We start from the raw sequence: 9,236 nt of genomic DNA on the forward strand, positions 1-9,236 counted from the left end.
GAATCCATCTCAAAAAAAAAAAAAAAAATCCCCAAAAAGCAAACAAACAAACAACAACAACGACAAAAAAGAGAATACAGACTCTAGAAACAGAGCCACAAATAAAAAAAAGTCAAATGTTTCCAAAAAATGGTGCCAATGCAATTCAATTGAGAACAAATATTAGAACTCTCAGACATAAACAAAAATAAACAAACTTGATATTGTGGGTGAAGGGAGAACTCTGCCTATACTAGCCCAGGATAGGAAACAGATAAGGAAAGATTCCCCATTTTGAGGCTGTTTGAGATCACCTGATTTTTTTTAAAATTGTGTTACGAAAAACTAACTTTAAGTTTTAACTGTTTTCAACAGGGAAAATAACACACTCCTGGGGGAAAGGTGAAGGGTTGAGAAGACAGGCCCTGGGTAAAAATTTTTACAACACCTGGAGTTGATAGGCCTGCCTAGGAGAGAACACAGGCACTGCCACACCAGCACGGGACAGCTGCTGTCTGGGGTCAGCAGACCAGTTCACATGCCACACAAGGTTGCTATAGATCCAAATCATAAAAATCTTCCAGCTCATCATGAAACAAGTCCCATTCATCTTCAGAGTCTGCCAGTTCGTCATCCCCACCTGCAGCCAAAAACATAAGCAACATCTTGCCCAGCTCAAAGGTGACAACCTCTTCATCATTGTCAAAAGGGTTGCTGCTATCTCTTTCCTCAATGAGTTCTCAGAAGTGGTTCCTTCATTGGACCGAGTTTCTGCTTGATGTTCCCACTTTCTGTCTCTGTGGCTCCTCTGTAAGCCCATCAGGGTACGCATGCTTGTAAAAACAATTCCTTCCAAATGGGCAGCTCCCACGTCCTTCATCAAAATACCTGCAAGCCTTGTTGCTCAACGCCTCCTTGTATTTCTGAATGAGTTTCTGCTTCTCTTCTTTCTCTTCCACCCAGGACTTACTTGGAATGGCAAAGTTAGATGTGATCTGGCAATCTGGGCAGGCAATCTTGCTCTGAAATTGCTTAGCACTCCTCCACTTGCGAATGCACTTGAGACAGTAGGTGTGGTTGCAGCTGGAGAGGATCCCAAAGCGGCCCTCGCTGGGGTTTGCTTTCTCATAGACCACCTCCATGCAGATCCCAAACACCAAGTCCTTGCTGCGCTGCACAGCTAGTGAGAGCTCCATGTCCTTCTCATGGGCCTCAATGCACGATTTTATACGCTGTGATCTCTGGGCAGCATCCATGGGATGTAAGACCTGCAGTCCACACATGTCACATGAATCTCCGTGGAGAGGCACAGTTTTCCCCATCTCGGCACTCTCCCACTGCAGCACGGGGGCACAGCTGCTTCTTGGTTTCCACAGCAGTTTTTCTCTTTCTCTGATTCTTCCTTGGTCACTGAGTCCTGCAGAGGTGCTTCAGTGCAGGAAGGCACAGCTGAAAATTTGTAAGAGGGTGGTAAAGGTCCAAACGAATAAGACAGATACATGAACTATAAGGGAACTGAAAATCTAATATAGCCAAAGTAGGGTTGCCCAGGAACAAAAACAGCATGCACCCAGTCCTCTGAACCTGCTCCTACAATTGCAAAGTTTGAATTTCTTGACTCAGCTTCACCTGTATTCATTTCAACAAGTGGTCTGACTAACGATGAGAGACTTGAGGAAGCAGCAAGGGATGACGTTGTAGTTAGCTCTGTAGCAGTTGCTTCTTCCTGTTTCAATGGCTTGCTATGTTCATATCTGCAGCGGTCTCCATAAATACAGTACCCTCACTGAAAATACTTGCACACTACACCACATGGACTGTCAGAGAGGTCATGGGAGTAGCGACAGTTATCACCCTCCTTACAAACCCCAGCATAAAATACCTGCAGGTGATCTCTTTAATCCAGCCGCCTCCCTTGCTGTCGCTGCCGACGCTGCCACCCCCTCTGCCCATCCCTGGGGATGGGGTGGTGACCAAGATCAGCTGATTTAGCTGGAACAGGATGGCTGGCTGACTCCACAGGAGAATTTAGAGTGAGAAAGAGAAAATCTGAGTCATCCAAAACATGTGAATTTGCCCTGAATGAGCTTCCACTGTCAGTTGCTTCACGCGTAGGCATTGAAGCTACCAACCAGAAAATATAGGAACAGCCTTTCTGCCTTGCGGGCAGGGCTGCTGGCCCTATTCACTCTCTGGCCTTCAGGCAACACCAGAGAGCAGCTCCAGCCAGTTACCATCAATTGCCAGGAGATACTAGAAGCCGGCTGCTGAAAGACTAAAGACAGAATAAACAGGTTTCTCACCTGAATAGAAGGTGGCCATCAGATGCTTCCACACGGACACCTTTTAGTCCCATGGGAGTATAGCTCCAGCCAGAGACCTAGAGTTGTCTTTGTGCTTAGACGCTTGTCCACCAAGGGTCCCGAGTTGGGAAAGGGAAACTGAGAAGGGAGAGTGTTTCCCATAAGGAGAGAGTCCCCCATACAGTCGTGGGTGAGTGGCAACTATCTGGGCCAGTGGCACAGGAGTAAAAAGAATTTACAAAGACAGTTGTAGGTAAAGAAAAGCAGATTTATTAGAGAAGGTATGAAAATGCATTGCGAGAAAGCAATGGATTGAATCAGCAAGAGAGGAGCTGACTGCTGGGAGACAAAGACTTGCTGCAGATTTTATAGAATGGAACTTGGGCTGATGGATAACGCAACTGTAGCAGGGAGCTAACTTGCATTTTTCTGTCTGCTGAAGTGTTTGATGAGAAATGGAAGCATTTGATGATAAGCAGGAAATCTGTCAATTCTATACATTATCTACACAGGAGGGCTATATGTCCTGGGCCATAAGGAGTACAGCAGACTTACAGTTTATCTGCTTTCTATTTTTGTTTCTGTGTCCTGGACCAGGAGGAAAGGCAGACCTTATAGCATATCTGCTTTATTTCTTTGCTTTCCCCTGGTCACGCCAGCCGCTCCTTTTCCCTAATTAGGACTCCACACTTGATCTATACCTTGTAACAAAAATAACAATGAATTCAAAATGATCACAGAGGGTCAGCCATGGTGGTGGCTCACGCTTATAGTACCAGCACTTTGGGAGGTCAAGATGAGAGAATTGCTTCAGGCCAGGAGATCAAGACCAGCCTGAGCAATGATGCGAGACTGTGTCTCTACAAAAAATTTAAAAATCAGCCAGGCATAGTGGCGTGCACCTGTAGTCCTACCCTAGCTACTTGGGAGGCTGAGGGAAGAGGATCACTTTAGCCCAGGAGTCCAAGGCTGCAGTAAGCTATGATCATGCCTGGATGACACAGAGCGAGACTCTGCCTCTACCAAAAAAAAAAAAAAAAAAATCATAGACATAAATGTAAGACCTGCAACTAAAAAACATGGGAAGAAATCTTTGTGACCTTGGTTTAGGCAAAGATTTCTTATACATGAGCAAAAAAGCATAAGAAAAAAAGTTTAAAGTTTTTGAAAACTTGATTGATTAAACACTTCTTTTTTAAAGACACTTAAGAATATGAAAAGATTGTCTTTCACAGCAACACAGATGGAACTGGAGGCCATTATCTTCAGTGAAATAACTCAGAAAGTCAAATACCACATGCTCCCACTTATTCATGGGAGCTAAACAGTGGGTACACATGGACAGACAAAGTGGAATAACAGGCCCAGTGCAGTGGCTCATGGCTGTAAACCCAGCACTTTGGGAGGCAGAGGTGGGCAGATCACCTGAGGTCAGGGGTTTGAGACCAGCCTGGCCAACATGGTGAAACCCCACCTGTACTAAAAATACAAAAATTAGCTAGGTGTGGTGGCAGGCACCTGTAATCCCAGCTACTCAGGAGGCTGAAGCGGGAGAATCGCTTGAACCCAAGAGTCAGAGGTTGTGGTGAGCCGAGATTGTGCCACCGTGCTCCAGCCTACACAACAGGAGCGAAATTCCGTCTAAAAAAAAAAAGTGGAATATCAGACACTAGAGACTCCAAAAGGTGGGAGAGTGGGAGGGGGTGAGGGTTGAAAAACTACCTATTGGGTACAATGTTCACTCTTCAGGTGATAGTACACTAAAATCCCAGAATTCACCACTACTCAATATATGCACGTAAGAATCCTGCATTGGTACCCCCTAAATATATAAAAATAATTTTTAAGTAAAAAAGAAAAAAAGAATATGAAAAGATAAGCTACAAGCTACATAGTGAGAGGAAAATCCAGGAGCTCTTGACCATTTAGTATTAATAACTGATGTTATTTTCAAAATCTGCACGCAAAAATACCCCCACAAACAATAAGCAATTTTTCTCATATAAGTTACAGGGAGAAAAACATCAAGGAAAGAAAAAAGGAGCAGAAAAGCGCCCACATTCCTTTTATGAGGCTAATAGAGCCATAACACCAAAAAGGGAAAAGGAAATTATAGGTTCACCTAACTTATGACAAAGACATAAATATCCTAAACATAGTACTGGTAGAATGATCCCACCCAACACACATTCAAAGCAACTCACCATACTCATCAGCATGTGAGATCTATACAGGAGATCAACAATAAATATTAGAAAATCAACAATAAATATTGTGATTAGCATAAGATTAAAGAAAATAAGCTGGGCTTTATTACAATAGAGATAGAAAAGATACTCAACATAATTCAAAGTACATTCACGCATGACTAAATGAAAGTCTAAGCAAACTGGTAAGTAGAGGGAACCTACTTATCAACAAAAGTTCCCTAGCAAGAGCCAGTGTTTGGATGTGTGGTTTGGATATGTGTCCCCCCCTAAATCTCCTGCTCAATTGTAATCCTCAATGTTGAAGGAGGGGCCTGGTGGGAGGAGGTGACTGGATCATGGAGGCAGATTTCTCACGACTAGTTTAGTAGCATCCCCTTGGTACTAACCTTGTGATAGTGAGTGAGTTCTCCCAAGATCTGGTGGTTTAAAAGTATGTGGCACCTCGCCCCTCACTCTCTTGCTCCTGCTCCGGCCCTGTGACATGCCTGCTCCCCCTTCACCTTCTGCCATGATTGTAAGTTTCCTAAGGCCTCCCCAGAAGCCAAGCAGATGTCAGCATCATGCTTCCTGAATAGCCTGCAAAACCATGAACCAATTAAACCTCTTTTCTTTACCTAATCTCAGGTATTTCTTTATAGGAATGGCAGAATAGACCAACACACAATGTTACACACACAGTGGGTGGGTTTGATCACTTGGCAGGTGATAGATCAATGAACACAACCAAGGGGGACATAATAAGGGGATTTTATTACTTGGAACAAGTAAAGAGGACATGGGAATGGTTCCCCAAAGCAGTGTCTCCCCAAACAGAGTGAAAACAGGGCTTTTATGGGGCTGGTTAGCTCAGGCGTTATGTGTACAGGTGGAGTAAAGGCCGTGCAGGTGCAGTAGCTGATCATGCTTCTACCTTTGTGGTATGTGTAGAAAACGGCCAAAAAGCTCCTCCCTGGGTAGGGTTTTTAGTATGGTAATGAGGAGAGTTCGCCAAAGATCCAACCAGTTTTTTTGTTCTGCAAGGGCTGAGCTTCTTCCTGCAACTTTTTGAAACAACAAGAACTCAAGGTGCAACAGTTACAAGTGGGTTCAAAGTGGGTTCAAAGAGTGTACAGGAAAATCCAGGGACCCTGGATTACACCAAGAGCAAATATCAGAGTTAATGTTGAAACCACATGTATTTTCCCTCAGGACTGGCTTCATCTATTTCTGTTTTTATTTCATTTACATACAGACCCTTATAAGCCTCATAAATCCATTACAATGCCAAGTGGAGAATGAATAAAGAGCTGCCTGGGAAATGAATAAAGAGCTTGTGTGAGATTGGCTGGTTTTCTGCAGCTTGTGGGAGAGCAGAGAACTGTGATGGCTCAGCAGGGAGGCCCAGGAAGAACTGCAGAGGCAGCACCACCTACCACCTAAGACTCAGAAATGCTCAAGTGGACTAAAACCTACGCTTTTCATCAACGGAATATGCACTTTTCCATGGTTAAATGATACTTGAGTTGTTTTTCTGAATGACTAACAGAAACAACACAACAGAGGATTAATTAAAGTACATGAAAGGTAAGGCACTGTTCTTTTACTAAAATAACACAGCAAAACACTCAGGCTGCACCACTTAACTGTTTTCCAATTAATACTGCTTGTCTCTCATGGGAGAAAATCCACAGAAAGCCAAGTAAAACGGAGCGCTTTAAGGCAAGAATTTTTAACTAGTTTTAACGGGGTTACAGTTTCTCAAAACGTCTTCTTATAGGATGTTTTTGGTGACTCACCTGTGAGAGTGAACTGAACTGTGTTTTCCTCCTGGCTCTGCACAAACTGGGTGTCCCTGGACAAAGTACTGAACCTCTCAGGCACAATTTCTTTAAGCTTTCAAGAGTCAGAAGTAAATAACCAGGGAAGTCCTTTGTGAGCCATCATCCTGGGATCCTGTGAGGTCAGAATAAAATCCCTGGTGTCACATGCGGGGATGGACCTACGTGGCATCAGTGCAGCATCGGTGAAGAGTGGAAAACCAAGCAACTGGGGATGCTTTAGGAATAGCCCAATTAGATTTCTACCCTCTGCCCGCTTATCCCTTAACCCTCGACCTCACCCTCGCAAGTTCTGCCATGGAGTGGCTTTTCCTGGGCAGCCTGCTCCAGGACCTCCCAGCTCACCTTGCTCTTCTCAAAGCTGTTCCAAACTTCCCACTGTCCCAGAGTGTGGTAGCATCTGGAGGTGGCCAAATCTTCGAATCTAGCCAAGAGGATCAAGAACTGCTTCTGGCCATGCAAATCTTGGACCTGCTCCTGTTTGCACACTTCTGCCTCTTCTCTGAAGCTCTGGTGAGGGAATTAAGAACAGGATGTTGTTCCCTTCCGGGTAAGATTCCTGTTCCCTGAGCCCCCTGATTCCCACATCACAGGACGGGCTTTGAGCTAAGATAATTAGTCTCTCAATATCTAGGAAACAGACCCGCTTAGGGCCACAAACCTGACTCTCTTGGAATTCACTCTATCAGAGTGAAAATACAAACCACCTGCCAGTGCATGAGGAGCTAGGAGTCTCCCTCTGCCCCAGGGATTCTGAGCAGACACCAGAAATCCCAGAGCACACTTGACAGGAGGAAGTTTCACATTCACTTCCCATTTTATCCCTGGGTATTTGCAGACAGGTCACTCTGCGAAACGCTGTGAAGGCTGCAGTGCTGGTTTTAGGCAGGTGTGATATTAGGCCTGAGATGGGAAATAAATCACAGCTGCCCTTGAACCCAGCCTCCCTCACTTCTAGCTTATGACCTGAGTGCACTGCTCCACCAACCTGAGCCTTGGTTGTTATATTTAATGCAGATGGTCATGCCGGCCTCACAGAGTGGTTGGGTGCTTTACATAAGACACCCAGTGAATAGAAAACAAAGTGTCTTCTAAATACAATACTAGCTGTCACTCAGGCCTTAGGAAGCTGCACTTGGCTACTTGCCTTACAGGTGATGGATTTTCTAACTCTCAGAACAAAGTCATCTTTTTCAAACGAGAAACCTGACCAGCTTTCTTCCCTCGCCCTGACTCACAGGTGCCAGAGCTGGAACTTAGCCAGGGCTCCAGGGCTCCAGAGCTCGGGAGCTCGCGGCAGATCCAAGCGCCCTGGCGTCTGGCACGTTCGTTGTCGGCATCAGTAAACGCGTTTTCCCCTACCACCGGCAGCATGGGCTTTTCTCAGGTTGGGCTGCAGGCTGGGCCCAGCTAACGCTCCCGCACCCCCACCCCCAGGACGGCACCAAGCACCTGCCCCTGATACGCGCCCCACCCCACCCGCGCTCCAGGAGCCCGCAAAGCCAGCTGCCCGGGCTGGGCTCCAGCGCTGGGGAGCCCCGCCAGATGTTGGGGGGCTCCCGGGACTTCTCGCTCCCTCCTCCCCAGGCACAAGCCAAGCACTCCACGATGGTCCCCGCCGCGCAGACGCCCCATCACCCCCGCGCTCTCCCCTGGGGCGCGGACCCTCTACATCTGTGGGGAACCAGGAGCCTCTGAGATCCTCTGCACCCCACCGCGCAGGAAGAAGGTAGGGGAAAAGATAGACGGAGCCCAGGAGACGCGTCCGAAACCACATTTCCCGCAGGCCTCCGCTCAGGGCCTGAAAGCGACTTCGCAGCCTTTCCGCGTTTTTAGACCGCAGAAGAAGATGTCCGTGACCTTCTCTCCTGCCGAGATTGTTTCAGCGCCCTGGGACCTTAGGGGTTAAAGTTTACCGCCAGATGCAACGCGTAGTCCTCCATCAAATACCCATTAAATAACCACCACCTGCGGAAGACATTGGAGCGAACTGAGCGTGCACCGGGTTACTCTTAAGTGTGAAAATAACGTTACAATCAAGTAGGAAAACGTACTGGTTTTTATCAGGGCTGGTGCAACATCAACACCCATTATGTTGGCTGTGGGTTTGTACGAAAATTTTTTTTAAAGAAAATCACTAACATTAAGCAGCTTAATAGAAAAAGCATACAAATTTATGTAACAAGTATACACGGGCGCCTTCAGAATGAAGACCCAAAGCTACAGGGGAAATTGTCCATTTTATGCTTAGGTTCAACAAAGTAAAGCCGTGCGGAAATATGATTGGACAAAAAGAGTAGGACCTAATGCTAAAAGATGGAGTGGGAAAACCCAGCGAGACCTGTTTGTCGGGGGCAGGGGTGTCCAATCTTCTGGCTCCCCTGGGCCACTTTGGAAGAATTGTCTTGGGCCACACATAAAATACACTAACGATAGCTGATCAGCTTCAAAAAAAAAAAAAATCACAAAACAAACCTCATGATTTAAGAAAGTTTCCAGACCGGGTGCGGTGGCTCACGCCTGTAATTCCAGCTTTTTGGGAGGCCGAGGCGGGCGGATCACGAGGTCAGGAGATCGAGACCATCCTGGCTAACACAGTGAAACCCCGTCTCTACTAAAAATACAAAAAATTAGCTGTGCCTGGTGGCCGGCGCCTGTAGTCCCAGCTACTCGGGAGGCTGAGGCAGGAGAATGGCGTGAACCAGGAGGCGGAGCTTGCAGTGAGCCGAGTTTCCGTATTTGTGTTGAGCAGCATTCAAAGCTGTCCTGGGGCGCAAGCCGGCTGCAGGTTGAACAGGTTTGGCCTAGAGTTTTCTTGGCCTCTGTAAGCATGCTTCCTTCCTTCTGAATATGGGGCAGGACACTCTCTGGAATAGGGGTCTTATGACCTACAGTCAAACAACATGGGTCAGATAATTTATCCATGG

General features: G+C 46.4%; 1 long non-coding RNA gene and 1 pseudogene across 1 annotated transcript; both read right to left on the minus strand.

The window, feature by feature from the left end:
- Positions 1-408: 408 nt before the first annotated feature.
- Positions 409-2,335, minus strand: LOC129478489 (E3 ubiquitin-protein ligase makorin-1-like; annotated as a pseudogene).
- A 2,644-nt stretch (positions 2,336-4,979) lies between these two features.
- Positions 4,980-6,813, minus strand: LOC129478315 (uncharacterized). Its single transcript, XR_008656393.2, has 3 exons — positions 6,655-6,813; positions 6,268-6,424; positions 4,980-5,068 (listed from the first exon to the last, which is right to left on the minus strand). It is a non-coding gene; the product is annotated as an uncharacterized lncRNA (long non-coding RNA).
- Between the last annotated feature and the right edge of the window lie 2,423 nt (positions 6,814-9,236).

This window comes from Symphalangus syndactylus, chromosome 3, assembly GCF_028878055.3.
Source record: "Symphalangus syndactylus isolate Jambi chromosome 3, NHGRI_mSymSyn1-v2.1_pri, whole genome shotgun sequence".
NCBI classification, from domain to species: Eukaryota; Metazoa; Chordata; class Mammalia; order Primates; family Hylobatidae; genus Symphalangus; species Symphalangus syndactylus.